The 27,248-nt window shown below is 44.5% G+C and overlaps 1 long non-coding RNA gene and 1 pseudogene across 3 annotated transcripts in view; one reads left to right on the top strand and one right to left on the bottom strand.

The window, feature by feature from the left end:
• Window positions 1–11,994, top strand: part of LOC306916023 (CCR4-NOT transcription complex subunit 4-like) — a 71,113-nt pseudogene extending 59,119 nt beyond the window's left edge. Inside the window, exon 15 of the transcript XR_013792484.1 lies at window positions 11,494–11,994. The product of XR_013792484.1 is annotated as a CCR4-NOT transcription complex subunit 4-like (transcript). The remainder of the gene's footprint in view (window positions 1–11,493) is intronic.
• A 1,379-nt stretch (window positions 11,995–13,373) lies between these two features.
• Window positions 13,374–27,248, bottom strand: part of LOC306916029 — a 333,469-nt gene continuing 319,594 nt past the window's right edge. For both annotated transcript variants that reach the window (XR_013788916.1, XR_013788917.1), the window contains exon 2: window positions 13,374–13,978. This is a non-coding gene — a long non-coding RNA (uncharacterized lncRNA). The remainder of the gene's footprint in view (window positions 13,979–27,248) is intronic.

The following is a 27,248-nucleotide window of genomic DNA, read 5'->3' as shown; positions in this document are numbered from 1 at the left end:
TGAAGGTCAAGGTTCAGGGTGTCAGTGGGTTGTAGGGGTGCAACATTTAATCGACCTGATCTCTTTGATCGATTTTTTATATATATATATATATATATATATATATATATATATATATAAAAACATGATTTGCATCTGGCTGAAGATAGACTAGGCTTTAGAATTGGTGGTTGTAAGCAATGCACCTTATTTTGACACTTAAATGGTATTTGGACAGAGTTACTTTACAGGCTCCATTGGCCTGCGAACCCATTTACAAAATCTCTTATTTAACCCATTTTGGGCGGGAACCCCTTTTGGTGTTAGCATTATGTTATGCTTTAGCTATTGAAAAATAGCAGATCTACAAGCTCGTAGCGCGCCACCGAGTGGCGCGCTACGAGCACTCGGTGCCGCGCTATGAGCTTGTAGATCTGCTGTTTTTCAATAGCTAAAGTATAACATAATGCATTAAAACACCAAAAGGGGTTCCCGCCCAAAATGGGTTAATTGTTTTGTTCTAATTCAAGGAATTTATTTCATTTACCTATTTTTCATTAGGGAATGTTTTAGAAAATCTTTGCTTTGTGGCGAAAAAAATCTATATACTGGACTAATCTATCTCAGTGGTTCTCAAACGTTTTCATATTGGACCCCCAAATGATTGATATTTGGCTGTAGACCCCCTCTGAAAATAAATTGTGCCAAGGAGCCCCCATAAGATGTTTCTTTCTTCTTCTTTTTTTTTTAGGATGTTTCGCTTTACCCCCCAAGATTATTCAGAACGACAAGCTTGCTAGCTTGTAGATCTAGCTAAGTAGGGCTGAAGTGGGTCGAACAGAATCTCTTTATGCTATATTAACCCATTTTGGGCGGGAACCCCTTTTTGTGTCAGCATTATGTTATGCTTTATCTATTGAAAAATAGCAGATCTACAAGCTCATAGCGTGCCACCGAGTGGCGCGCTACGACCTTGTAGGTCTGCTATTTTTGAAAAATCGAAGAACCACTGAAATAGAAACATAGCTTTTTCAGAAAACTGTCAGGATGTAGAAGACATTTTTAGAATCTGATCTCAGGTCAAAATGGGTTAACCATTTTGCTGTGGACCCCCTTGAACCCCCTCAAGGACCCCCTGAGGGTACCCAGACCCCACTTTGAGAACCAGTTGAACCACTGATCTGTCTTGTCAGGTTGAAGGTGCGGAATCACCTCTATCCCTCCCTCCCCCCACTGGCCTCGGGTACCAGCCCTCCCAGTGGGGAAGCAATGATGCTCATTACCCCCCCCCCCCCCCCCCCCCCCCCCCCCCCGCCTCTGGGGCAATTAGGCGCGGAGCGGCGGAAACCCTCAGCTTGTGTGTGTTTACGCAATGATGATGGCTTTTAATCTAACCCCATCCGAGAGGCACTCTGTAGTGCCCTTCCCTCCTCCAGCATCTGAGCATCTCTGATGCTGCTTGAAATAACCCATTTTGACCTGAGATCAAATTCTAAAAATGTCTTCTACATCCTGACAGTTTTCTGAAAAAGCTATGTTTCTATGTCAGTCAGATTTTTCAAAAATAGCAGACCTACAAGCTCGTAGCGCGCCACTCGGTGGACGCTCTGAGCTTGTAGATCTGCTATTTTTCAATAGCTAAAGCATAACATAATGCTAACACCAAAAGGGGTTCCCGCCCAAAATGGGATAAGGAGCATAGCTTGGGAGGAACTTGGCGTTTGGCTCTCCACGGTTCTGATCAGAGCGGCAATGTTCTGTCCCTCATTGCTGACTTAATCGAGCATCTCGTTTTGGAATATTAACACTTTGAAGGGAGATCGGACGAGGTAACGCGAGGTAGTAATGGAAAATTGGGGGGGGGGAAATGGAAGGGCGGGGCTTTTCAGAGTAAATTCTGCCTCATCTGCTGGGCACTCTGGCGCCTTTTATTCTGAAAGATTCCTGTTAACTCCTGATTTTAAAAAAAGTGTTAAATAGATCATAGTATGGTGAAGGCCAAAATCATTGATAGAAGAAGCTGTTACTATTGTGCATGTTAACCCATTTTGGGCGGGAACCCCTTTTGGTGTTAGCATTATGTCATGCTTTAGCTATTGAAAAATAGCAGATCTACAAGCTCGTAGCGCGCCACCGAGTGGCGAGCAACGAGCTTGTAGGTCTGCTATTTTTGAAAAATCCAAGAACCACTGACAGAAACATAGCTTTTTCAGCATGTAGAAGACATTTTTAGAATCTGATCTCAGGTCAAAATTGGTTAAATACATACTGGAAAGGCATCATTTTCAAGATGGCGTCCACGATGGCTGCCGGGAGCTATGCAAACAGGCCACTAGGGGTCGAGCCATGGACGGATGAACCCCCACGAGGGCCTCTGGGCTGGTATTCTTTTGGGGGCCCTCATTTTGTGTGTGTTTCTGACTGAGTGCAGCCACTCCAGAGCCCAGCAATGTGTGTCCCTGGCTGGCTGTGTCCCTGGGTCCGTCCAAGCATGGAAATAGCGTTTTTCAAGGGTTTTTCCAAGTGTGTCACTGTTGCGCAACCTAACACACACGTACAATATTATCATTTTTGACGTAAATTTAACAAAGTCAACAGCCAATGAAGGGCCCCAGGGCCTCAAACCCAGTACTCCGTGGTCCAATTTCCCTGAAGTGCCCCTGAGAGCCACGGGCCCCTGGGCCACGGCCCCACCGACCCAATGGCTAATTTGGCCCTGGGTCGAGCTCAACTCGTTTGCGATGTTACCTTTTTTATTTTATTTTTTCGCGCTCGCTTTAAAGGTGTAGTGAAATAAAAAATACGGTTTTCACACTTTTAGACCATCTCCGTGGTCATCATATGGGCATACCTAACAATGGATCCCAAAAAAATGGGAAAATTCTCATTTTTGTGTGTTTTTATATCAAAAGTCCATAAAAAATATTTTTTATTACTTCCTGAAAACGAAAACGTGCTGCGTGATGACGTGTCGAGGCCCACATTGATAAAAGCCAATAAAAGCCTGAAGGGATGCGACGCTGTGATTGGTTCGGAAACTTCATAGCGGTGTTTCAACTTGAGACCGTCTGAAACTTCAAAATAAAATGTCCACCATTTCCGTTTCACTACGCCTTTAAATGCCTATAAAACGGACCCAACATTTTTAAGAAAGTGAAATATCCAAGTATTCGTATAGAGTAAAATAGTACGTAGTTGCTTTGCACCTAATGGCTGTGGGCATACACCAGGAGAGGGCATTTAGGCTAAGAATAGTCCAGCTTGTGCTGAAATGCAAGGCTGGTATCCATACGATAACACACTGCAGCTAAATGGCTTTCCCAATGCTCATACAGCAGCCGTAATGTGCTCTATATCAGGGGTTCTCAACGTTTTTGGCCGGGGACCCCCGAAAATGCTTTGGCAACGTCTCGGGACCCCCGCCCCGCCCCCTCCCGACCCCCAATATAAATTGACTGCTACAATAACCTTAAACCATTTTGGGCGGGAACCCCTTTTGGTGTTTTAAGCATTGTTATAATTTAGCTATTTAAAAATAGCAGATCTACAAGCTCATAGCGCGCCACGCGGTGGCGCGCTATGAGCTTGTAGATCTGCTATTTTTGAAAAATCGTGAAAATAAAATTAAAAAAAAATAGTTTCTTTTTTTTTTTTTTTTTGAAAATAATTTGGGGACCCCCTAAAATAATTTGGCGACCCCCCGAGGGGTCGCGACCCACGGGTTGAGAACCCCTGCGATAACACACTGCAGCTAAATGTCTTTCCCAATGCTCGTACAGCAGCCGTAATGTGCTCTATATCTCTCATAGCCTTGGTGATTATTGGATACTGAGTACAGAGTCGATGGGCAGTGATTGAGGTCCCACCTCGTTCATCAACATTAGGAACAGTCGGAAAAGATTTAACTTATTTTTCCCCCCCTCCACTCTGTTGCATGGGTCACTAACGTGGGCTGTATGTGGGCACGTGATGGCAAAATTAACCCATTTAAGGCCTGGCGTCGAAATAAAAACACAAGTCTTCTGAAAGAATATATATTCAAAGATTTGTGCCGCATTTTCACGATTTTTCAAAAATAGCAGACCTACAAGCTCGTTGCACGCCACTCGGTGGCGCGCTACGAGCTTGTAGATCTGCTATTTTTCAATGGCTAAAGCATAACAAAAATGCTTAGTTAAAACACCAAAAGTCCAGAATGGGTTAAAATGAGTAGAGCCTGACCAATGCCAAATGTTTGGGTCAGATCTCGATAGACAGTTGTAAAAATGTACTGAACTTTTTTGCCCTATTCAAAAGGTTTCAAAAAAAAAATCACACCCGTGTGAACTGAGTGGTGCAACTCCCCTCTCCCCCTGCCACCCCCCACCCCCCCCTCTCTCCCGCTCTCTCTCATTAGCAGGCAACAGTGCAGCACTATCTCCCTCTCTCTGTTTCTGGCTCAACAGCGCCACTTTTGCCCCTACTGGTACTCATAGTCACATAGATGGGTTAACACGGACATTGCTGTTCCTTGGAGTGGTTGCACCACTCAAAAATAGCCACACACACAGGGCTATTTGAAAATAGCTGATCTACAAGCGTGTAGATCAGTTAAATCATTTAACTGAATGTCAGTGATGCCAATTGAGACGTATCAGCTGCCTAATCGCCTAATGCCGCAGTTGTCAATAAAGTCAATGGCCCAATAATGTATCAGCCAGGCCCGATGTGCGAGTCGAGCTCTGAAAAGGAAAAAATTAGCTCATTCAACCCACGCCTTAGTGGCCAGGAGGAGGAATGGGCCTGGTGTTTCAGAACAGCTGCTCTGCCAGCTGAGGGATTTCCTCTTTATCCCATTTTGGGGCGGGAACCCCTTTTGGTGTTCGCATTATGTTATGCTTTAGCTATTGAAAAATAGCAGATGTACAAGCTCATAGCGCGCCACCGAGTGGCGTGCTACGAGCTTGTAGGTCTGCTATTTTTTGAAAAAATCGAAGAACGACCGACCCCCCCCCCCCCCCCCCCCCCATCTGAAAATACGTTGTTCCAGGGAGCAAAGATTTGAGTCACACGTTCGCTCCGAAAGAATATATATTCAAAGATGTGTGCCACATTTTCACGATTTTTCAAAAATAGCAGACCTACAAGCTCGTAGCGCGGCACTCAGTGCCGCGCTATGAGCTTGTAGATCTGCTATTTTTCCAATAGCTAAAGCATAACATGATGCTTAAAAACACCAAAAGGGGTTTCCCGTTCAGAATGGGTTAACTGGGCCCCAGCCTGGAGCAGAGAAAAGACAGTGATAATCTCAGGAGATGGACCGACGGCCTCGCCATTCTGATCTTGTCGGCTTTGGGACCAGGCGGTGGCGAAAAGATCAATCCGGCGGCGATCACGGTATAGGTGACCTATAATCTCGCAGTCGCAAAACACACGTTAGCTGCTGCCGCGTAGAACTCCTCGTGTCGGCCTGTTGAAATGCGATAGTGGCAACATGTCGCCTCGATCTTGGCTCTTCTCCACCACAAAGGGTGACCAGAATCCTCCCATTACTCTGAAACGTTCCAGAACCGAAGTTCTGTAATTCTTTTATATATATATATATATATATATAAAAAGAGTCACATGCTCACAAAATTCAAGAGGTTTTAACCCATTTTGGGCGGGAACCCCTTTTGGTGTTTTAAGCAATACGCTATTCTTTAGCTATTGAAAAATAGCAGATCTACAAGCTCGTAGCGCGCCAGTGGCGCTATTTTTGAAAAATCGTGAAAATGCGACAAATCTTTGAAAATTGAACATAGTCGGAAGACTTTTATTTATTTCGACGTCAGGCCTAAATGCGTTAAACCCCCTTTTAGTCATTTTTTTCCGTAAACACCAAATCTGTCATAATTAGCCGAACTACAAGCTCACACAATGTGTTGTGATCTGCTTGTAGATCTGCTATTTTCCACCTCAGTCGGATCACTCCAGAGCAAAGGCACTTTGCTTTGTGTTCATTTGGCAGGACAGGGACAGTTCACGTCGATGAACACTCAACATGATTATGAGTCACATACAGTTGAGTCCCAATCTATTTAGCTGTCCTTTTCCCTTTGCAGATATCACACAATTAGTTCCGAAATCAACCAGCAGGTGGAGCAGTTGAGTATGTTTTTATAGTAGGCCTAGTGAATGAACCCTGCATGGCTAATAAGACAAGTAGGCCTATGGCTTAAAACATTATACTCTCTCTCTATAGCTAAAAATAAAAACACCTTTAGATATTGTATAATGCACGTGGTTTTCTGTTAATGTTGACACTAATATTACGTCACGTCATTAACAACTAATAAAGTTGTAGAAGACAATGACGTGATTATGGGTACATACGCCGGATTTAGCGTAGAGCTAATTTCCAATGCGTGAGTCGCCAAACATTAAAAACGAACAACAAGCAAACAATGAAATGCATAAATAGCAATTGCATGGCAAACACAATTTATTTTCTCTCTCTTACGTTTCATTTCGTCCCCTTTTACCATTGCGGGAAGGGGACATTGAAGGGAAAATGTGAAAGTTGAATTAACCCATTGAATTAACCCTGACGTAAAAAAAAAAAAAAAAAAAAAAGTTTTCTAAATCATGACAATTTTCGGAAAGATTTGAGGCACATTTTAATGATTTTTCAAAAATAGCAGACCTACAAGTTCATAGCGCGCCACTCGGTGAGTCAAGGACAACAAAATGCACACAATAATTTATTAACACACTTCAGGAATGAACTGGCGGGGGGAGAAAAATGAACGTTCTAAAGTAAAGTCTGTCTAAAAAGAAAGAAGGAATAACACTGTAGTTTAACCCATTTTGACCTGAGATCAGATTCTAAAAATGTCTTCTACATCCCGACAGTTTTCTGAAAAAGCTATGTTTCTATGTCAGTGGTTCTTCGATTTTTCAAAAATAGCAGACCTACAAGCTCATAGCGCGCCACTCGGTGGCGCGCTATGAGCTTGTAGATCTGCTATTTTTCAATAGCTAAAGCATAACATAATGCTAACACCAAAAGGGGTTCCTTCCTGCCGTGTTAAAGGGACATTTCACCGCTGCAGTGTTAATTTTGTTGACTAAGGCTAAAGACTAAGTCGACTAAGGTTTTTCAGAAGACTGAATAGGACTAAGACTAAATGGTGTAGCATTCAAAAGACTAAATCTTTTCTGGCAAAATTAACATCGCACTAAGACTAAAGACTTAAGTCGACTAAGGTTTTTCAGAAGACTAAATGGTGTGTTGTTCAAAAGACTAAATCAAAATATTGTGAAAGAATTAACACTGCACCTTCATAACACACTTAAAGGAGAATTCCATGCTAGAAGGCTTTCTTACCTTTCTTTGTAGTTGTTACGTCCCCATCAAAGAGGTCCAGGTGTTTTTTTGTGCAAAAACTCCTTATTGGCTATTTCACCTACCATAAGCCCTCAATGAATTGCATTGAATTGAATGGGAATTGAATGGGGCTATGGGGTGTTGTGCTAATTTGCTTATTTCCATCGAAATAAGTAGTAAAGTGTGCCGCCTGGGATATTATTTACATTATGAAGAGAGGATATATACAAAAAATATATAATTTTGAGCGATGGAAATAAGCGAATTAGCACAACACCCCATAGCTCCATTCAATTCAATGCAATTAATTTAGGGCTTATGGTAGGGGAAATAGCCAATAAGGAGCTTTTGCACGAAATAACACCTGGACCTCTTTGGTGGGGACGTAACAACTACAAAGAAAGGTAAGAAAGCCTTTTAGTATGGAATTCTCCTTTAACATTCTTGTGCTACAATGAGCAAAAACATAAGAAGCATCACACCACTAAAAACATCTACGAAAAGGGAAACACTACATTTAAAACAAAAGGGCAAGCTATGAAATTGCTTTGTTAAAAAGGAAAGTCTGAAGGTCCTCTCTTGCACTGCTCCTTGTTTTGATTTTGTAGGCCTCAAGATCAGGTAGATTATAGTTATAGTCACCAATGTACACATATTGTACACATATTTATTTCCAAAAATAATTTTACATAATAGGTAGTTAAACAACTAGTCGACTAGTAAACTAGGCAACTAGTAAAAATGACTAGAAGTGACTAGAGTAATCTAGTAGGAGAGTGGCGGACTCGGGACCACTTGGCAGATGTTGTGGTAGTGTGAATGATGCGTACCGTTCCCGGGAGCGGATCGCCCAACCGTCCCCGAGACCGCATCGGGGGCGGATCTCTGGACCGTTGAAGTGTATTCAGATACGGATCGTTCCAATGTGAATGCATGCGTACCTAAAGAAGGAAGTGGACTGTTTTTTTTTTAACAACGTGACATGATCTCTAGTCGACGAGCCAAGCGTCAACAAAAAAAAAACAGACGCTGCACGACGCGTAACAGCAGCTCATTTCTCAACACCGCCCGTCTCCTGTTGAATCTGCTATACACGCAGCACCGCAGTACGCGCTGATCTTGGACTACACGTGGCTCTTGGGCTTTGCTTGGCATAGTTTCCAAAGTAAAACAAAATAATAATAATCCTAAAGTAGAATCCATTAAACTAATATCAAACACGACACTGGAGCACAGAACTGACTGACACAGTGAATAGCAGGCAGGCTGACAGTGAAGTAGTATAACGGCAAAGAGCCAAAAGAGGCAATGCAGTGTCTGGATTTATTGGAGACAATGTCGCAGAGTTGATGGTCTTTGTCCGTGCGCACCAGCCATCAAGCACACCGCCATATGGAGGATCAAAGTGTGTTATGCAAGTGTACCCAGGTGCGCTGTTGAATCTCGGGCAATTGGAATCATGGCCATCGGGGACCAGGCAACCGTATTCGGAAACGGTTCCAATGAAACGGATTCAGTCCCTCTCAGTGTGAATTGCCTATCACTCTCCACTGATCCTCTCTGATCTTGCCCTGTGGATTAATCCAGTCCAGTGCTTGCCTAGTGGTGACGTTGGTACCGTTGGAGGGTGTGTGTCCAATCCACCCCCCCCCCCCCCCACTTCCACTTCTTCACATCCTGGCCAGTGTTGGGACGTAACGTAACGTTTACAGTAGCGCCGTTACTTTCGGCTGTAACGCTTTATTTATTTTTAAATTCGGTCACTTTTGTTACCGTCATGCCGTTATTTTTCATGTAGTCTCGGGGGAGAATGAGAAGAGCTGCCGGTCTGCTTGTATGCAGAGTGCATTCAGTGCGGGAGAGAAGGGGGAGGGGGGGGGGGGAGGGGGGAGGGAGGAGGAAGGGAGGAGGAGGGGGGAGGGAGGAGGAAGGGAGGAGGAGGAGGAGGAGGAGGAGTAGTGTGTGTGTGGACGCACAGAATTTGTGTTTACTGTCATGGCGGAGCCCAAATCGCGCTTCAAATGGATACTGTATTCCTTCACCTGCCGAGCTGCTCCAATCCAGCACAAAGGAAAGTCAAAGTCAGTTGTTGAGTCCCATGCAGATTATGATCCCACCGCGGCCACCTGCTCGCCTGCTGCTGGCACCAATGGGACGGGATTCAACTTTTGCGTGCGTTTGTGTCGGTCGCGTGTGTGATTGCGTGCGTGTGTGACGTGTGCGGCTCGCTCGCTCACATGTGCGTGTGAGCGAGAGACAGACAGACACTGAAAGAGGCTGCGCACGCATGCGGTCGTGTGTGTGTGAGACAGTGTGCGTACATGTGAGTGTGAGAGAGAGAGAGAGAGAGAGACAGATGTCATCATCTGATCCACCATCTTTGCTAAGTATGCTCCCGAGATATGTGAAGCGGTCAGTCTCTTTCACAGGCATTTCGAAATACTAAAATATCTAAAAATACATTACATGCACAAAAACCCCAGGAAAGTGTTCCTTGTGTCCTAAACATCATTAAAATAAGATCTGGTTGAAAAAGGGGTGAAGTGGCCCTTTAAGTCTAGTGCGCCTGGCCACCATTTTAACAGACTTACTGCTTGTGACGTAACGCTCCGCCTTAAGGAATCTAATTAGCTTCCGCTTCTGGCGGAATGCTCCGTCTGATAAGCTTCATTATTGATATCAAACCGGATCGCTGATTTCTATTTTTTTCATTATTATTTTGGCTTGGCCTTTCCTTCTTTAGCGACCCTAGACCGGGTTGCGCAACCGCATCTCATTATAGAGCGTCGCAGTCCCGCCTCCTACCCTGGACCAGGAAATGATTCTCCGTTGATTTTCCTCATAGACATTTCTTAAAGTATTTATTTAAAGACGGTTACGCCGCGGACAAAGCCAACTCGAGTCGTGACAACTCATGACAACACAAACAATATTTTGGACCAAACAAATAATTACAAAGAAGAAAAACAACAAAAAAAGTGTTGTAACCTGCCGTTTTTTTCTTCTTTCTAATTATTTGTTTGGTCCAAAATATTGTGTTTGTTGTCATGAGTTGTCACGACTCGAGTTGGCTTTGTCCGCGGCATAACCGTCTTTAAATAAATACTTTAAGAAATGTCTATGAGGAAAATGAACGGAGAATCATTTCCTGGTCCAGGGTAGGAGGCGGGACTGCGACGCTCTATACAGGCTGACTAAAAGCTGAATAACTCGAAATATACGGAGCTTCTCCGTGGTTTGGATAAAACGCGCGATGTTCGGAGGACTTTGCTGATTATCCGGTGGCCTAGATAGATGGAAACATTGGTGCTTTCTAGAGCAAGGACGGCTATATTATAGCTCGCTAGCATTGGCGCTATTTATTTAGCATTAAGATGGGACGCCCCACGACAGGATATCCGTCCTGTGTGTTCACCCTCTAAATCGCCTCAGGGGGCCCTCGGGGCAGTCTTGAGGTTGGCTTTGCGTCCAGCAGGTGGCAGTAGTAAACCTGTTAAATGGTCAGATGGCTGGGCTGTGCGAATGCTTTCAAGACTTTCAAGTGGTGTCCTGATCCAGAAAAGATTGGGAACTGCTGTCTTAGATTATTGATCTTGGTCACAAGTTGTGATTGAGGTGACGGACGGTCCTGCCGGATGGCTCCACTCGCCCTGTCTGTAGACTCTGCCCCAGGCACTAGCCCATTCTGGGCGGGAGCCCCTTTTGGTGTTTTAACTAAGCGTCATGTCATACTTTAGCTATTGAAAAATAGCAGATCTACAAGCTCATAGCGCGCCACCGAGTGGCGCGCTACGAGCTTGTAGGTCTGCTATTTTTTTTTATCGTGAAAATGCGGCACAAATCTTTGAATATATATTCTTCAGAGGACTTTTTTTTTTTTTTTTTTTACGTCGGGCCTAAATGGGCTAGGCAAAGCACAGACAAGGGCGGGCCCCTGACGAGCTGATTGAACACTGGTGTGATCAAAATCAACTCGCACTGCAGCTCACAGAGGGGGAAGGAGAATGGTACCTGAGGAGAGCACGGACAAGAAGACACGCACGCACGCACGCACACACGCGCACAACAGCTGTAACACTCCGTCTCTCTCTCTCCGTCACGCCCTCTCTCACGGTCTCTCTTTTGCTGCGTCTCTGACTCTGTCTCTCCCTCTCCCTCCTCTCCAGGGATCCCGGCGACAGCCACGACAGGCAACAACAGTCTGGACTCTCTTCAGGACGACAATCCCCCACACTGGCTCAAGTCCCTGCAGACCCTCACAGAGATGGACGCGCCGCCGCCCACGCCCAGCTCCGCCACCACAGCTCCCCCCCCCGCAGCACACGGCACACAGCGGCGGCTACGGGGGCCACATCCCCCCCTTCCCCCTCCTCCACAGAGGGTCCTGGGCCTCCTACCCGGCTCCGGCCGCGGCCAACCCAGCCAGCCGCTTCCACTCCCCTCCCCCAGGCTTCCAGAGCACCTTCAGACCCCCCCCAGGCCAGAGCCAGACAGACCTGCTACAGAGTGCTGCTATGGACCGCCACTAAAGGGACTGTGGAAAACCCACGCACGCACGCACACACGGGGCGCGCACACACACACACACACACACGCACGCACGCCACCCTTTAACGTATACTTAACTCTACAGAGAAACATTCAACCAAACCGTGAGCAAACTATTAACCAATTATAACAAGATTTACCTTTTTTTTTTTTTTTTTAATTCCTTACTCCTTATCAATTTCTGAGCTTGTTTATTTTTGTTTTATTTTTTTTTGTCATTGGACTGAAGTCCACTATCCCAGCCAAACATCATTGATGATTATGAACTATACCGAGACTACGTGATCCTTCAGAGCTTTCAGGGACTTCCCGTGTTGTTCGCACTATTTTAATACCTTAAAACAAAGGTTGGGGGGGGGGGGGGGGGGGGGGTTCCAGATCACACAGAATTAGATGATCAGTAAATTAAGGTCAATATCGTACCATATTATAGGTGCAGAGTTGAACACGTTCGCCTTCGAAACGACTTTGCATTAACCCATTTTGGGCGGGAACCCCTTTTGGTGTTAGCATTATGTTACGCTTTAGCTAACATAATGCAGATCTACAAGCTCATAGCGCGCCACCGAGTGGCGCGGTACGAGCTTGTAGGTCTGTTGCTTTTGAAAAATCGAATAACGACTGACATAGAAACATAGCTTTTTCAGAAAACGGATCACACAGAATTAGATGATCAGTACATTAATCTTTTGAGGTCGATATCGAACCATAATATAGGTGCAGAGTTGAACACGTTCGCCTTCGAAACGACTTTGCGTTAAAAGCTAGTTTTTGAGCAGTCGAGGTCTGTGCTGCAGCGACGCCAAGGACTGTTTAAAGAGGACGAGACGCGAAGACCGTACGGGCGACGCCATGTTGGTTATGGTGCTCCATGGAAGGAAAGAAACATGCGCAGTTGAGACCAAGGAAGCTGAACGCGGAAGTGCTGGCTGCATATAGCCCATTGCGCATGTTTCTTTCCTTCCATGGAGCAACATGGCGTCGCCCGTACGACGCCATGTTGTCTTCGCGTCTCGTCCTTCTTAGACAGTCCTTGAGCGACGCGAGGAAGGAGGTCTCTGGGTAATTGAGGATTTTTTTTTTACGTTTTTTTTTTTTTCTTCCATATTCACAGGATCAAAGGATTCATGGGAAAGGAAGTGAGAGTAGAAATGAATCCTCTGCTGAGCCCGGTACATTGGGAAGCGATAACGACGCCTCGCCACTGTACTGAAGGGGTTTTGCCCGTCCATCTAGCGGTGGGATGGGGGGGGGGTGGTCACAGTCTTGGTGTCGGGTGTCACCTGGGGAGGGATGGGGGGAGGTGGTCCATCCCAGCAGGTTGCGACGGCCCGGGCCTCTGTATCAGAGGGTAGTGCCTTTCCTAGTTCAAAACAAGGACTGTTTAAAGAGGACGAGACGCGGAAGACCGTTACGGGCGACGCCATGTTGGTTATGGTGCTCCATGGAAGGAAAGAAACATGCGCAGTTGAGACAAAGGAAGCTGAACGCGGAAGTATTGGCTGCATATAGCCCAGTGCCCATGTTTCTTTCCTTCCATGGAGCAACATGGCGTCGCCCGTACGACGCCATGTTGTCTTCGCGTCTCGTCCTTCTTAGACAGTCCTTGGTTCAAAAGGGGGTGCCTCTACGAGTAGACCAGAGATGAGCTCTGGTTTTTATGCTTACCTTGTGCGCGTGTCGTCGTCGTCGTCGCACAACGAAAACTGGCGTATCGATAAAGATGTGGAACGATCTCGGCACAGAGTTTAAAGATTATAGCACAAAATGTGGCGCCACTGTGTGGCACTATAACACTTGCTGGCCCAACCGGCCTCGGGAAACAACGGAAGTCTCTGTCCCTGATTTGAGCTTTAAAGGTTTGACTCCTGAACACACAGAGCTCACTAGGGTGTTGCTCAGTTGAATGGATGCTAGGAATAATGTATACCGCATGTGTCGGGTGGTTGGGGAAGTCGGCACAGACCGGGGCAAAAGTAAATGAAATTTGAAATTATGATGAGATTTTTTTTCTTTCAAATGTAGTGCTTTTTTTCTTTTTAACTTCAAAAAGAATATTAGGTCGTTTTAACATGGATTTTGGCAGCTGCTTGATACTCGCCGCTATATCAAGTCAAATTTATACATTTGGGTGCCACCAATATTGTCCCTTATCATTTGACCCATTTAGGCCCATTTAGGCCTGACCTCAAAAAAAATCCTTCTAAATCCTCCAGTTTTCTGAAATAAATATTTTCACGATTTTTCAAAAATAGCAGACCTACAAGCTCGTAGCGCGCCACTCGGTGGCGGGCTATGAGCTTGTAGATCTGCTATTTTTCAATAGCTAAATTATAACATAATGTTTAAAACACCAAAAGGGGTTTTGCGCAGATCACGCAAACCTCAGCAAAAAGAAAAGGACAATATCGATGGCCTCCAACTGTATACTCTGCCGTTGTTGCAAAATCAGGTTTGGGGAGATGACGTCTGGTAGTTTACAGATGAATGATTGTGATTCCTCCACTCCTTTTTAACTTTGACCTCATAACACTACATTTAACACTGGGATAGTGGTTCTTCAGGGCAACTCAAGCTAATACTAACGTGAATTGCAAAACATGACCCCCCCCCCCCCCCCCCCCCCGCCCCGCCCCACAAAATTATGAAAACAAATATGTTTTAACTCCCCCCCCCCCCCCCCCCCCCCATGTTGTGTAAGGTTCTGATATATTTTTTTTCTTTCTTTCTTTTTTTTTTCAGTATTCAGTATTATTAAAAATTAAGCCACTGATGCAGTCTAACAACGCGGGGTTTACACGATGCTAAATATGTGTGTTCTAAAATGAAGCGCTGAAGTAATTGCGCACCTACGGGTCTGGAAGAAAAAGGAGAAAAGAAAACCGACATCTCGAATAAAAGAGAAAACATGACACTTTGCATTGTTTTGCCTTCTTATTTGTCAGCCGTTCTTGTCTCTTATGCAAATGACACGTAAAAAGGTCAAACAATCCCAGAACTCGAGGCAAGTGAGCCCCAGGAGAACATTGGTACACTGAAATACATGCCTGCCATGGTCATTTGGTTGTAAAAGCGGGTTTGGCTTTACCCATTTTGGGCGGGAACCCCTTTTGGTGTTCTAAGCATTATTTTTATACTTTAGCTATTGAAAAATAGCAGATCTAAAAGCTCATAGCGCGGCACTCGGTAAGGTCTGCTATTTTTTTTTTTTAATCGTGAAAATGTGCCTCAAATCTTTGAATATATATATATACTTTCAGAGTTCCAGTTTTTAACTCAAATCTTTGCTTCTGGGGGAGGGGGGTGAACATATTTTCAGATGGGGGTCGGCGGCCAATTACATATAATTGTGGGGGTCCTTGACATGAAATATTGAGAACCACTGATATAGAAACATGAGGTTTTTCAGAAACCCCAAAATGGGTTAAGCACTTAAAGCCTACAGTATATACTCATTTGAACGGGGGTGCAGGATGGAGGTTATGAAACGCTGAACAGATACAGAGAAAACGTACAGCGAGTAACAAATGATACCAATAATAAAATGGCGGTAAAGGTGGTTGCACACCGGCCGCGTTTTTCGGAAAACGCCGCTAAAAATCAGAATTCGCATCCGTTGCGCGCCCTGTGTGTGGAGACCTTAAGTGGGTAGTAATGCATGCGGATTAACCCATTTAGGCCTGACATTGAAATTTAAAAAAAGTCATGTCAAGGACCCCAAAAATGATATGTAATTGGCCGCCGACCCCCATCTGAAAATATGTTGTTCCAGGGACCTCCCCAGGAAGCAAAGATTTGAGTTAAAGATGTTCGCTCTGAAAGATTTTTCAAAAAAAGCAGACCTACAAACTCGTAGCGCGCCACTCGGTGACGCGCTATGAGCTTGTAGATCTGCTATTTTTCAATAGCTAAAGTATAACATAATGCTTAAAACACCGGTTCCCGCCCAAAATGGATTAACAAACTAGTTCACAGAAATGCCACACACACACACCCCAGTCCTTTTTCTGGTACCGACCAATAAGGCACTTGCATCGTTCCGAAACTTTACTACTTGGGATGTGTGTGTGTGTGTGTGGCAACTTTGATGTTTTTAGATTGGGAAGAGCGTACCAGATCTACTGAAATCTTGCTTAGCAGTATATTAATTCGCTTTTTGATCCGTTTCGATCGTTATCTGATATTGCTAACGTAAACATCACTCTGGGACACAAATACACAATGGCCGCAGCCATTTTGAAGATGCGCGCGCATCCACTTACATTGCCTGCTCTGCCTTGCCTGCCTTGCCTGTTTTCAGACGGCTGTATCTCAGAAGTGACATTGGAGGGGTAGATTTGGCCCAGACAAGCGTTTTCAACGGCCTGTAGCAGGCGCTTTGATAATCGCGGTCCACTTTTTCCACCACCGTCTGAGAGAACAAGCACCAGCGATGTCAACACACACGGAATGGTTTCATAGTAAGATGCGATTAAGGATATTTGGCTCTTCAAAGTAAGTGTTACGCGCGATAAAACCCTGGCAGTACGCAATCGATGGATGAATTAATGCTGGCGGCAATTGGCTTTTAAAAGTTTTAGGGACGCGCTGGGCTTCTAATTCAGACCGGGAATGGCCGGAAAAGGAGTTGGAGAGGCCCCTGTAAATAATTTTCATCCACGGAATCCCTGAATTACTTCATAGCACCTTATGTCATATAAATGTCATTTTCCCCCCCCTAAGACACAAAATGTCATGAGGAAAATTTGAGAGAATTTTAGTTTCCATTATAAAATAATTGATATACTTGGGGGTTTAATCCCAGTTAAACCTCTATTAACACAAATGAACGCTGGGATTCCTTCAAAATAGAAGCTTGGGGGGGCCGGGAAGACATGGCCGCTTTTACTCTGTACTTCTGTTCCGGATAAAAACGGAGATATTTGTTTTTGCTTGCTTACCTTTCTCTCCTTTTAAGGGCGGGAACCCCTTTTGGTGTTAGCATTATGTTATGCTTTAGCTATTGAAAAATAGCAGATCTACAAGCTCATAGCGCGCCACCGAGTGGCGCGCTACGAGCTTGTAGGTCTGCTATTTTTGAACGACTGACATAGAAACACAGCTTTTTCAGAAAACTGTCAGGATGTAGAAGAAATTTTTAGAATCTGATCTCAGGTCAAAATGGGTTAATATTGGCCCTGGATTAGGAGAGACGAGGCATTCTTTCTGCAGCGATAAACCGACCGGACCGGACCGCGCATGAACGAAAAGAGAAGCGTATGGTGGCCTTTGGAGTCCCACTCAAAAAAACAATTTAAAAAAGGAAAAAAAAACAGAATATTCTTCTCTCGTTTGACATCATTGAAGATGCGCTAGGACGTCTACACACGTCCTTTGAATCCGTCGGTTGGATTGCTTATGACGTGTGGCCACGTCGGATGGACTGAACCTGTTAAGGGGGGAACATTCACCAAAAATAGCCCATCTACAAACTTGAGCTTGTAAGATCTGATGATACGTATAGCTTGTGGAGTTTGTTCAGTCAGGTATACCAGAGCCTTAGATATAGTCCAATGGCGGCTCTCCTACATAGGCTTCTACTGAGAATGGGGACAACCAACTGGGACAAGTCCTGGACCGGAGGTAGGCAGAAATGCATTGGACTCGGGCAACAGCCCAGCTTTAATGATCGTTTAATATCATTGTTTTGTAGTAATAGTACAACATAAACATTAAAGAGACTGTAGTTGTGAGTTGTTACTGTACAATACTTTAAAACAGTTGTCATGTTGCACACATGCTTAACCCTTATTTTTTTTTGCTTGCTTACCTTTCTCTCCTTTTAAGGGCGGGAACCCCTTTTGGTGTTTCAAGCATTCTGTTATACTTTAGCTATTGAAAAATAGCAGATCTACAAGCTCATAGCGCGCCACCGAGTGGCGCGCTATGAACTTGTAGGTCTGCTATTTTTGAAAAATCGTAAAAATGCAGCACAAATCTTTGAATAGGTATATATTCTTTCAGAGCGAACGTTTTTTTAATTTCGACGTCGGGCCTAAATGGGTTAAAATAGCTCTTATTTGCGCCGCCCTCGTTGAAAACAATGTATTTCCAACTCTAGCTTGTCCCAGTTCAGGCTGCATGAACAGCGCTCGGTTTCCGCCCCCTCAATGTCGTAACTCTTCTATTAGACGGCTAGCCTCTGAGGTATACTCGAGGGGCTCCTTCAGTATTATGCAAGACCCACATGTCATTCAACTGACGTGGCAACCAGCTGACCAATTGGGGCGGGGTATTTAAGCCCATCTAAGACTGGATTCTTCCTGCGCTCCTTCCTCTGCATATGCGCTCCTGCCTGGTGGTGTTGTGCATAGATATCAACTCCATTTTGACCTGAGATCAGATTCTAAAAAATGTCTTCTACATCCTGACAGTTTTCTGAAAAAGCTATGTTTCTATGTCAGTCGTTCTTCGATTTTTCAAAAATAGCAGACCTACACGCTACGAGCTTGTAGATCTGCTATTTTTCAATAGCTAAAGCATAACATAATGCTAACACCAGAAGGGGTTCCCGCCCAAAATGGGTTAAAAAACTAGATGCCTCATTGGCCGCTGCAGTTCGTTGGAGCGATGTGTGTTGAAGGAGGGGCGGAAAATAATTTACACCGGGAGAGGAAGTATACGCCGGAAGTGTGGGAAGGCACGTTACGTCACGCTGCCACTCAAGTGATTACTGGCCAATCATCACAGCACGCGTCTTTTCCGGGACTTACAGACCCGAACATGCGCTCTGTGACGCACGCTATCATGCTTCCCGCGGGGCTTCGCAAGGAATCTCGGGTAAAGTGTTGCCCTCCCCTTGAGCACACTACGCTCCAGAGGCGGAAAGGGCGTCTATACGTTCATATATCTTATGGAAGTGATTCTCAACCTGTGGTACTAGTACCACTAGTGGTACTAAGGACCTCCTCTGGTGGTACCAGAAATCTTCCTGAACATGACAAACTGGGGGGTGGGGGGGGGGGGGGGGGGCTTGTAAAAAGTGCAGTGGTAGACGTCTCGGAGTCAGACGGACCTACAGCACAATTTACAATTTAGGCATTTAGCAGACGCTCTTAATCCAGAGCGACTTACATTACATTAAGCAAGAACAAAAAGCATGGGAATACATCACATATATAAACAGCATTTATCAAGAAACATGCGTAAGCACTATTGCTCCAGTGAAATTAGTTGACATCCAGGCCGGTGTTGAGGTCCCAGCACAAATTAGTGCCGTTCAAATCTTCCTCCTCCTGTGTGAATAGGATGAGATAGGTTAGGTATACGCTACTGTATTTGTTTGACGTATTTTAACGTCATATTGGTGGTACCCGGAGAGCCAAATATTTTCTGAGGTGGTACTTGGTGAAAAAAGGTTGAGAACCACTGTATTTTTGCTCCCACCGCCACCCCAGCACCACTCTGCTATTCCTGTTCCCCATGGAGGGGGGGGGGGTTGTTATTCTATATCTATCTCCCTGCTCTTTGTGTTTAATTAATGATGGTTGTTTAAGCCATTTAGACCTGACGGTTTTCTGAAAAACCTTATGTTTCTGCATCAGTGGTGCTCAATATTTCATGTCAAGGACCCCAAAAATTATATGTAATATGCCTCCGCCCCCTCCCCCATCTGAAAATGTGTTGTTTCAGGGACCTCCCCAGAAGCAAAGATTTGAGTTAAAATGTTCACTCTGTAATAATATATTTGAGGCACATTTTCACGATTTTTCAAAAATAGCAGATCTACAAGCTCATAGCGCGGCAATAGCTAAAGTATAACATTATGCTTCAAACACCAAAAGGGGTTCCCGCCCAAAATGGGTTAATTATGCCGAGCAGGGAGAAAATATAGCAGAGCCGAACGCGGAGATAAAATATAATATGCGCACTTGTATTCTCATTCTATAATAAATATTGGTTAAATCTATTCGTGAGTTATCTGACTGAACTATATTTTTAGTGAAGAGACTTGATGTACTGTACATGTACTGTACACTGAAAAAGAGAAGACTAAAGTGACATTGATAAATTCCATATATTCCAGTGTTCTGAGGCACCCTTGGACTTGGTAAATGGTGCATTTATAGACCAATTATTTGTTTACAAACATTGGGACTGGGCGCACGGGTGACTGTTTCATGTAATCAATTCCCAACAGATCTCCAAATCTGTTGTTTTGGGGAGCGCTGGTTTCAGTCCATTCAACCTCCTCTTGTGACTTGGCTAGTGAGATGCACCCTAGGATACATTTATACTTCAATCAAAGCCCAACAGTGTTGCGCACAGAGAACAGCTGATATACAAGCTCACATCGCATCGCAAATGCGACTGTTGTGAGCGTAGGTCTGCGTGCGCGACACCATCGCGGGACGAAGCATACATTATACTTGATGGGCTGCAGGTGCGCGTGCAGCCGTGCACAAACAGGCTCTGCTACCGTTATCATGAGTGCACCTCCCGTTCTTATGACAGCGACTGGAGGTGTGGTTTTGAGGACAACTGTTTTGAATTGCTATTATTGTTCAAACACAACAGAAACCAAGGATTATATATTTCAAGGGCGAGAGATCACAATACAAATCCTAATCATTCTTCCTCCACACTGGGAGAAAAACAGCATCTGAAAGTTTGATGGGGCATTTTTTACACGTGAGTGCAGTTAGAACTTTTCCATTGCATCTTATGAGAGGTGGTGTTCTTCTGCTGCCTTTATGCGCGCATGCCGTTTCTTATCAGTGTGACGTCGTCTGATAAGGCGTCTATACAGTTGGGTGCCACCAATATTGTCCCTTATCATTTGACCCATTTAGGCCTGACCTCAAAATTTTTAAAAATCCTTCTAAATCCTCCAGTTTTCTGAAATAAATATTTTCACGATTTTTCAAAAATAGCAGACCTACAAGCTCATAGCGCGCCACTCGGTGGCGCGCTATGAGCTTGTAGATCTGCTATTTTTCAATAGCTAAATTATAACAATGTTTAAAACACCAAAAGGGGTTCCCGCCCAAAATGGGTTAACTGTCCTTTTGCGCAGATCACGCAAACCTCAGCAAAAAGAAAAGGACAATATCGATGGCCTGGCTCCAACTGTATAGCGCCTTTATCCAAGGCGCTTTACATAGATTGTGCATTACATTCACCCATTCACACACACATTCATTCACACACCGATGGCGGCGGAAACCATGCAAGGCACCAACCAGCACATCAGGAGCAATTGGGGGTTCAGAGTCTTGCTCAAGGACACTTCGACACTAGCTCTGGGGGAGCCCGGGTTCGAACTGGCGACCTTGTGGTTACCAAACCATCCAGCCACTCTACCCCTGAGCCACCGCCGCCACTTGCCTCCAGCACCCACTTTTAGGCCAGTCAATCTAAGATTTGACCCAAGAAATTGCAATAGTAATCATTCCAACGATTACTTGTGCTATTTCTTTTGAGTCACCCTTTTGCTTAGATTGACTGGCCTATTCCTGCTCCACACACACCAGGAGCTTGTAAATCGTCTATTTGTGTTGAACATTTGCCCCAGAATAGGGACAATAGGGACGTGTTTAACCCATTTTGGGGCGGGAACCCCTTTTGGAGTTAGCATTATGTTATGCTTTAGCTATTGAAAAATAGCAGATCTACAAGCTCATAGCGCGCCACCGAGTGGCGCGCTACGAGCTTGTAGGTCTGCTATTTTTTGAAAAATCGAAGAACGACTGACACAGAAACATAGCTTTTTCAGAAAACTGTCAGGATGTAGAAGACGTTTTTAGAATCTGATCTCAGGTCAGAATGGGTTAAACATGCATTGATGCTCGTTTGGGGCGTCGTCCCACCACGTACCCTGTGCTTCCTGGTGATAACGTAGTGAAGTTTGGAACGGGCGTCACGTTTCCTGCAGAAACACCTAGAAAGGACAGACATCAAATGATTCCAGCGTTGGGCCAATTAATTTTATCTCGCATTGGAGGCAGTGGCTTGTAGATAATGTCAAGAACGAATTAAGTGCTCGCACTGTGCCTGGCAAATGCACGCTTATCCCATTTTGACCTGAGATCAGATTCTAAAAATGTCTTCTACATGCGGACAGTTTTCTGAAAAAGCTATGTTTCTATGTCAGTCGTTCTTTGATTTTTCAAAAATAGCAGACCTACAAGCCTATGAGCTTGTAGATCTGCTATTTTTCTATAGCTAAAGCATAACATGCTAACACCAAAAGGGGTTCCCGCCCAAAATGCGTTATACACTCAGCGGTGACACTGTCAAGTCTTTCATCGACAGAAAGGACTGCTGTTCTGTGCTAATTGGCCCAAGGACGCTGAGAAAATCAAACAACATTTCCGGGACATCATTTTAACTCCTTAATTGGGCTGGCTTTTTTTTTTTGTCGTTTTTGCACATTATTTAAATGATGGACACATCTATTGAGTTAATTGAAACTATCCTTCACATATGCATACAGGCTACAAATTGATCAGATAAGAGATTTTGCAGGTCTGTGGCCCTGTTGTAACTATAAGCACGTCGTCACTGAATGTATTTGGGATAATTATTGTATTACTGCAATTATTATCTGCAAGCTAAAATGTATATAGTCCACTTACCGTAGCAACACTGCTGTTTCAACTAACCATTCATTCCTTATCAAAGGACAAAGCATAGTTGGATACACGCTTGCAAAGTATTTACAACTTGTCGCAAAAACTTACTTTTCAGGAAAATGACAAAAATAACCTGTGTTCCAAAGTGTGTTCCTGCGTGCCATTGATATATCTATAAATGCACCAAGTCTCTGTACGTACGTCTCTAGTCCACATCACAATGATGTAAATGACATCTGCATAGACTCCATCATTTGGGCATGCCTGACCAAGAACTCCATATATGGGCATATAAAAGAGACATAATAACTGGGCGGGGCATGCATTTCCAACTTGCATCGTTCCAAGTAGGCCAGTGCCCAACGGCAAGCTCACAGCAGGTTGGTTCACTTGTGACTTGTGAGTAGTGTTGAGTAAAATTTCAGTTTCAGTTGTTATATTTTAGTCATCTGTAATGTCTTGGTTTTAGTCTAGTTTTAGTCGACTAAAATCTCTCAATCTACATTACAGTACAGTTGATTTTGTCGACGACAAAATATTTTGTCTGGCCTTCATGATGGCGTCATAATGGCAGATTTTACACTTGATAGCTACAAGCTCACAACGCATTGCAGCGACGCTTTGTGAGCGCTGTGAGCCATTATGTCAAGTATTTTGACATAATGTTCCTAAATGGGAGAAGATGTATTTTCGAGTGGTCGGTCGGTGCACTCGGACAAGGAGCATAGACAATTTGTAATGGGACTTAAAAAAAAATGATAACATATAAATAGATTCATAATATAGATGAGTGTGTCTTTTTTAATGAATCCATTAGTCCTTTTGATATCCTGCAGTGCACAGCTGCAGCGCTCCGCATGTGGAACACAATGACGGATTAGTTCATCGGCAACAAAAATATATGCAAGGAAGGGAGGAGAGAAAACAAGAAGATTAAATGATAAACACAGTGAAATAAATGACCAAATTCTGCAAGAGAGATGGAGGGGGGAGGGGGGGGGGGAGTCTCCCAACGGGGCTCTTAAAAATATCTCACCTCAAAGCCACCGAAAGAAAACAACAAACAGTGTTATTCGTCTCTTGTTAATATCTCTTCGGCTCCATGCGTGCGTCCCCCGTCGCGCTCCTCTCCTCAGGCCTAATGCACGGCGGTGGTGTTTCATCTTAGGTGCCCCTTCGCTTTGCTTTTATCTCCCGTTGCCGCGTGGATGTGAACGATTTAAATCGAGGGGGGGGGGGGGGGAGAGACGTTCGAGCATTATTTAATTGTGCGTTTTTTCCCACGCCAGATTTTGCAGTCAGTCTCTCATACCTGCTGGTTAATCCTCCCAAGTCAGGGGTTCCCAAACGGTGGCGAACGCCCTCTAGGGGTGTGCGTGACATGAAAAAGGGTAATGGTGGTTTTATGGTGACGAGCTAAAGGCATTTTTATGCTCGCTTTGATTGGGAGAATAAGGAGACTGAAAAGCCACCAAAGCTGTCCTCCCTGCAAACCTCCCTGGCTCATGTGAAATCCACCATCTCACAAACCCTATAGACCGGTTCCTGTTTTGCCTTTCGTGAAAACAGGAGCACGGAGGATTCCATCGCTACAGCCCTACATTTCACTCTCTCACCTGGATGTTGACGCCTGTGTGAGAATGCTATTCATAGACTTCAAGTTCAGCGTTCAACACAATCCTCCCAAGCCCCCCAGTAAGGCTATCCAACGTTGAAGATGCCACTACCTACTGGCGAAATGTGGAATTGCAGCACTTAATGGAAGTGGACGGACGTTCATGACGTCACGTGAAAAGCCCGGACCTCAAAATTGAGGTCCGGGGCTAGGCTAGGCTAAACTTCCGCTCGCTCGAGCCATTGAGTTATAATTATACTTCCGGAAGTCTTCCGGGTGCTTCAAAACGCCACTGAGCAACTTCCACTGAAATTAATAGCGGGGGGGGGGGGGGGGCTAACGCTCCAGTTCGGTCTCTATCCTTTATATACTCTATGAATCATCCCCTCCAAACTGATTAAAAACCTTACGGACCTTTTAATTGACCCCCCTGCTCTGTAACTGGATCCATGACTTCCTAGTGAACAGACAACCCCAGCAGGTGAACAGACCCCAGCAGGTGAACAGACCCCATATAGGTAACCTCACCTCCTCAAACATCACCCTGAACACTGGTCTCCCGCGACTCGCAAGGTTGTGTCTCGAGTCCTCTCCTCTAATCCCCCTTCACTTTCGACTGCACACCTGTACATGATGACTCAAACCATGTCATCAAATTCGCAGACGACGCCACGGTGATTGGCCTCGTCAAAGACGACGATGAACGTGCCTGTATATGGAGGAGGTACAACACCGGGTGAGGTGGTGCACCGAAAACAACCTCGCCCCGAAACACCACCGAGACAAAAGAGCTGGTTGTGGACTTCAGACGGAGCAGAAGGGGGCAGCATGCTCCTATATCCTCATGGATGGGGTGGAGGTGGAGCCGTGTCACCAGCTTCAAAATTTCCTGGACGCTAAATGCATCCTGATAAAAAAGGCCCACTTTTTCTTGAGGAGATTGAGGAAAGCTAAGCTATCCCACCTGACCCTGGAAAACCTTTACCGCTGTACCATTGAAAGTACACACATCTACTGTATTACAGCGTGGTATGGAAACTGTACCGTCTCTGTACTGTCTCGGAGAGGAGAATGATATTGCCATATCAGTTGAGTCTATCTACAAGCAACGCTGCCGGTCTAAGGCCCTTAGTATCATCCAGGACCCCAACAACAACAGACTGTTCACCCCTCCCATTCACAGAGGAGAAAGGGCTACAGATGCCCCCCACCCCCCCCGGGCAATATGAACTCTTCGCTGACTGTACATACACTGTATGTTCTTACTGTTTTTTTGAGTGGTGCAAACCACTCCAATAACCAGCTTTGTCTGTATCTATGTTTCTATGTTTGTGTGTACCTGTACGTGGGGCCCAAAAGAATGAGCATGGTTACTATGGTCACTGACATTACGTCAGACCACAGCTGATCAGGCTATATAAGACCTTGCACCACTCAGTTCACACGGGTGTGATTTTTTTAAATTATTATTGCTATTTTTGGTGCCTTACTGGATGCTATACTGCTAATACTTCTTGCATTACATTGCGTTTTATTGTACTGCATTGGATTGATGCCAACAGGTTATTTTCGTCGTACATATGTGTTCAAAGACAAATTAAAATCCATCCATCCATGGTGTAATTTGACGCAAACAGCAAAATCCGGTAAAACACTGTTGTAAGGAGATGTACAGTAGGCTATAGAGCATCTGCGTGTCTCTAAATGAAGTTAATTGGTACATGCCTAGATACAGTTGGAGGCCATCGATATTGTCCTTTTCTTTTTGCTGAGGTTTGCGTGATCTGCGCAAAACCCCTTTTGGTGTTTTAAACATTATGTTGTAATTTAGCTATTGAAAAATAGCAGATCTACAAGCTCATAGCGCGCCACCGAGTGGCGCGCTACGAGCTTGTAGATCTGCTATTTTTGAAAAATCGTGAAAATATTTATTTCAGAAAACTGGAGGATTTAGAAGGATTTTTTTAAATTTTGAGGTCAGGCCTAAATTGGTCAAATTATAAGGGACAATATCGGTGGCACCCAACTGTAAACCACTGATGCAGGCCTATACAGTTTACCAGATTAAACCCAGCACATAATAGTTAAAACATGTCACAACAATCGTCATTAGTAAACACACCAATGAGATTTATTTTTGTAATGATTTTACATTCCACAGTTGAACATTTCATTTCCAGGTTTTCTTTTTTCTTTCTTTTTTTTTTTTGTTCTTTTTTTTTATATAAGTTTACTCAACAGACACGTTACTGATGTTAAAGGTTTGATAGATCCTTGTATGTTTTGAATGTCCGTTCCAAAATGGAAGTTGCAGTATCTCTGTTTTTTTTTTAAATAATAATTATTATTATTATTATCATTGTGGTCAGATCCTTTGTAGAACAATGGTCCTGAGTTCCCTGTTTTCATGGAATAGTTCAATGACACCGATGAGGCTTCTTCTAATCTACAGCGTTCCTACAGCGCTACTGGGGCAAGACTTTTAGTCGCCATATGTTGCTACGGTACAGTACTGTATGTGATGCCGAGAGGTGGGTGAGTGAGGATCTAAATAACAGTCTAAGCTACTTTCATGACGAGAGCCTCTTGTTCTGTAAATTCATACTTTTCCTTTTTAGCCAACTCCATTTTGATGTGGGAGAAACGTAACCTGACTCCGCCAGATGGGGCAGCAGAGAGTACACTGGGTTGGGAACCCAGTGTACTCTCTGCTGCCCCATCTGGCGGAGTCAGGTTAGGAGAAACGTGGGGCACTCTGAAGATGTTAGCTTTGGTGTGGCGCGCTGAAGTCGTCCTATAGTGTTTAAATACGTCAGCGGGTGTCTCCGTTTCAGCTTATATTCTTCCAATATGTGCTTTTGTGTGCCGTACGTACAGTATGTGGTATTGTATATAGAATCATCAGCAGTGTGTTCGGGGCCCACCCACATTCTAACCAAGGCTGTTCCGTTCTCATTCGGAACTTCGGAAAGGGAGCATTTCTTGGTGAGAAGCCAAGGGGTCGAGGAACGATTGTGGCTGTGCTTTTTGTGCATGTGCGTCTGTGTGCACGTGTCTGCGGTTTCTGGCCTTCTTGGACGTCTTATTGTGTAATCTCGGTGGACTCAAATAAATGACGGGGTGGTACAGTAAGTATGTCAAGGAG

This window comes from Electrona antarctica (genome assembly GCF_951216825.1).
Source record: "Electrona antarctica genome assembly, chromosome: 23".
In the NCBI taxonomy this organism is placed as follows: domain Eukaryota; kingdom Metazoa; phylum Chordata; class Actinopteri; order Myctophiformes; family Myctophidae; genus Electrona; species Electrona antarctica.
This window is presented reverse-complemented; position numbering and strand designations above follow the sequence as displayed.